We start from the raw sequence: 4,333 nt of genomic DNA, 5'->3' as shown, positions 1-4,333 counted from the left end.
AAAGGGCATTTTCTTTGATAGAGGGCAAACTTCCTAGTGCTTTAGCACCACCTAGTGTCTATGTGTGCACGCCCCTGGTCTTTAGTGTTTTCACAAGAGTATATACCTTTTAAGGTTCAATTTCAGCCCAACAGCTTAACCAACACGGATTTATTTGTACCATTTAACGAGAACCTATGAATTATCTGTATCCTTCTGTGAACAATCAAGGTTGTCATACTTTGGAATAAAGAATAAATCAGACAGCAACAGTTTGTTTGGGGAAGAATTTTATGAATTAATAGTTTACCGCCAGCAAAGTCAGTAACTCAAAGTTAGATGGTCTTTGATTTGTATACAAATTACTAAAATAAAACCATTTGCAGGTTGAAGCGTGCAGATATTTTGGATAAATTACGAGCAGGCAAGGATAAGAGAAGATATAATATTGGGAGAAGATGTGAGCCCAACCCTGGGGGAAAAATAAATTTTCATGCTTTGCTTTTAAGATTCATGTGTTTGTTGCCATGCTCACATTAAATCAAATTTTGTGAGCAATTGTTCCTGAGCCAAATATATTAAACAGCAAACCCTACTTGCAAGGGATAACCATGGATAACATTTTAATGGCTAATTTAAGGTAGCTTTGCTAATGATGGGAGCAACCTGCATCTTGGCTTGGGATGTTTGTGGTTCTGTTGTACTTAAAGGAGCAATAAGTAATAATGACACCTGATGAAAAAAACATGACCAAGATGTCTACAGAGAGGGTCTATTGGTATTAAAGGAATAGTACACCCAAAACATGATTAGCCTTCATTTTCTACTCACCCCCATGCTGAACAGCACTCTGGAGTACTTTTTTGATATCTCAAATGCATCTGGAGATCTGGGAGGCTTCTTGCTGTCTGCTGACATTCAAATAATGGAGGTCTATGGCGCCCGAGGCAGAAAGTTCCATAAAAGTCCACAAAAAACGTGTCAATATTCCTCCATACTGCTCGTCCAATGTATTCCAAGTGTCCTGAGTGGGTAGCATCCAGAATTTACTCGAAACGAAGTCATTTAGAATGTTTTTAGAGCATAAACAGTAGTGTATAGGATTTCCTGAAAGCGCGAACATGCGCGTTCACGACGCTACGGAAGCCGGCAGACCAAACCAGCGCATTCAGCTCGGCAAAGAAATCATGCTCTTCCTCAACACTGAAGTCCTCAGACATTTTTCTTTCGTTGTTTCTTTCTTTGCACAGGTAAACAGCACATTTCTTCTTCTACGCTTGCATTTTTGGCAGAGCAGACGCTGAATGCGCACTTTCATCTGGTTTGGTCTGCCGGCTTCCGTAGCATCCGTAGCATGTTCGCGCTTTCAGGAAATCCTATACACTACTGTTTATGCTCTAAAAACATTCTAAATGACTTCGTTTCGAGTAAATTCTGGATGCTACCCACTCAGGATACTTGGAATACATTGGACGAGCAGTATGGAGGAATATTGACACGTTTTTTGTGGACTTTTATGGACCTTTCTGTCTCGGGCACCATAGACCTCCATTATTTGAATGTCAGCAGACAGCAAGAAGCCTCCCAGATCTCCAGATGCATTTGAGATATCAAAAAAGTACTCCAGAGTGTTGTTCAGCATGGGGGTGTGTAGAAAATGAAGGCTAATCATGTTTTGGGTGTACTATTCCTTTAAGGATTGTTAATTCCATTCAGAGGCATATATCACAATGATTTTAATACATTTGACAGTTACTCTCGATTTATCCCTTAAGTTGATGGCCCAGCAGGGATTCTTTGGGCAGTACATACAGTAGGTGAAATGTGTTTATAATGCTCCTGTGGTGATGCTCTGACTTTATAGAGCTGCTGTGTCTGTGGCTGACTTTGACAGCATGGTGACATCCGTGGGATGGCCGGTCTTGGAGGGACATTGGTGAGGTAGGCTTGGGCTTTTCACCTCGTCTGTTTCTGTTTGGCTATGACACCATCCTGGAGAGAAATATCAGCTGTGCTGCTGCCCTCAACACAATTTTTTAGAGATGTTGGAGGCCTGTTTTGCTTCTTACCTATTTTACAGTGTAGTCCTGTTTCTCTGACTGTGGCTGGCTGGATGTGCTGGAGGATTCTTCCTGATAAAAGGGAGTTTTTCTTCTCCACTGTCGCTACAAGCTTGCTTAGTGTGAGGGATTGCCTTCGACTCATTGAGTCATTGATGCAATCAACCAGTTTTCCTTTGAATCAATTTGACTGTTTGATCTGAGGAACTGTGAAGTGCCTTGAGATGTTGTGTTGTGAATTGGTGCTATTTAAATAAACGGAATTGAATTGAATTTCAGGGTTTCTGTTGTGCAAAGACCACTGGGTTGGATGGGGTCTGGACAGATGTTAATAAAGACAGGAACAGTCTTCCTGTGTGGAGGAATCCCTTGGCTTTGTTGGTATTTTGAGCAATTGTCTGTATTCCATTGGCTAGGTGTAGGTGAGATCCTTCATTTTTTTGTGTTAAAGGGGTACTTTTTTGATGAATGACAGTCTTTGGCAGATGAGGCTTGTGTCCATGAGTAGGACACAGATGGTGGCCTTTGCCCTGATCAGCTTAAAGCTGTAATGCATGGCTTGTTTTTGTTTAGGCTGCCATACTGGCTTCATAGAGGGTTCCTTTCTTAACTGCCCATTATGTGAGATTTACTATTCATTGGAAAGTATGCACTGAAAATTGCTCCAGTATAACAAGCCAAGCTATGTAAGTAAATCTGTAGTTTAGGTTTTACAAGCTTAAAGCAAACCAAGATTTTATTTGATCGGGTTTCTGTAATTTCGAACTTCTAAAATGGGTACGTCTATTGAATACTGTTTATTTATTGTGTTTATGTGAGTCTGTCCTGCTAGCTGCATACAAAAACAACGTGTGCGTTGTGTCATGCCATAAGCCATGACATTAATTTGGAACATTGGTGAAAGATGATGAAGTTTTATCCAACTGTGCAGACTCCAGGCTGCATCACCCTCTCTGCAAACAATCCTAGAGAAACATCACAGGGACATGTAATGCCCCCCACTGCAGTGCTATAAAGGCTGATAGACTGCTGCAGTCCTACATTTGGGAAGTTCACTTGAATGGATGTCTATACAGGCAGACGAACCACACTCCTAAGACTGCTCAAAGCTAAGGGGGGCTACTGGTAAACTGTATTGTGTATTTTCCACCAAGTTGAGGGGTTTTACAGTTGTCTCTCTTAGTGTCAAACTCATGCATTTTTTTTGTCAAATTGCTGCGTAGTTTTTGATAAAAACATACCAGTGGTCTACTTTGGTCAGAGCTATAGTACCAGGCACAATTTCAGAGAATCACAAGGTGTTTGCTTGAGTGTGTGTTGCATGTATAGGCATTAAATATAGTAACCACAATAACAATCATCAACACAATATCTAAGTTTGCAATATCTCGCTTACAGGGTATTGCTGGGATTAAATTTTTAGTTGGATGTTTTATTTCATGGACAATGCTTTTCCAACTCTGTGTTCAAATTATCTATTTGACTATGGAGGAATTTGGTTTGATTATTTTTGCTAGCAAAGAAAAGGTTTTCTAAATGGAAATTTGAAGAAAGTGTAATTCAGAGATGGAACTTTGAAAAACATCTTAACCAAAAGAATGATGTTGTTTTTATGTCAATTCTTTTTTTATTGGTTTCTTTTTATTATTTGCATATTTCCTTTTTTAAATGAAATTATTTCTCTTTTCAGATTTGATTTGTGATTCTAGAATGGGGGGTGAATGTGCATTTCTATAAAAAAAGGGCAATATTTTCTAAAAAAAAAAAAAAAAATTAATCTGAGAAAAAATCTCTGAAAACTCTTTTTGATTAAGAAGAACTCCCGTTTACAAAGCCTATTAGTTGCTTGCAACAAAGATGGAACAAAATGCACTCCATATTTTAGTAGCTGGGTGCTAAATCTTACAGGAAACCATATGATATTAAACAAGTAGTCAGATAAATATCGGCATTCACAGCAACAACATTGCAATACCATGTTTTCCTGAGATTATGCAGCCCTGGTTGCATTTAATTATATGATTTACATGTCTTAGGACCATCGTTGTTTACATTCACCACTCTTAATTTGTCGTAGGCCAGGGGCTTAACACCCTCCCACATCCAGCTGGTAGAACTGTTATGTCAGGGTTGTGTTTTTTTCTTTTGTTTTCATGGTGTGTCTAAGAAATCTCCATCCTGATTTGGTTTTCGTGCTGACTAAATGATTTCTTCTGGTTCCTCTGGCACTCAGAATCTGTTTTGACCAGTTCCCATGTCAACAGGACAGCTGTTTACAAAAAGGAACAGCTGAT

The sequence above is a fragment of the Cyprinodon tularosa genome, unplaced genomic scaffold (assembly GCF_016077235.1).
Source record: "Cyprinodon tularosa strain WSP-4 unplaced genomic scaffold, ASM1607723v1 ctg654, whole genome shotgun sequence".
In the NCBI taxonomy this organism is placed as follows: domain Eukaryota; kingdom Metazoa; phylum Chordata; class Actinopteri; order Cyprinodontiformes; family Cyprinodontidae; genus Cyprinodon; species Cyprinodon tularosa.
This window is presented reverse-complemented; position numbering follows the sequence as displayed.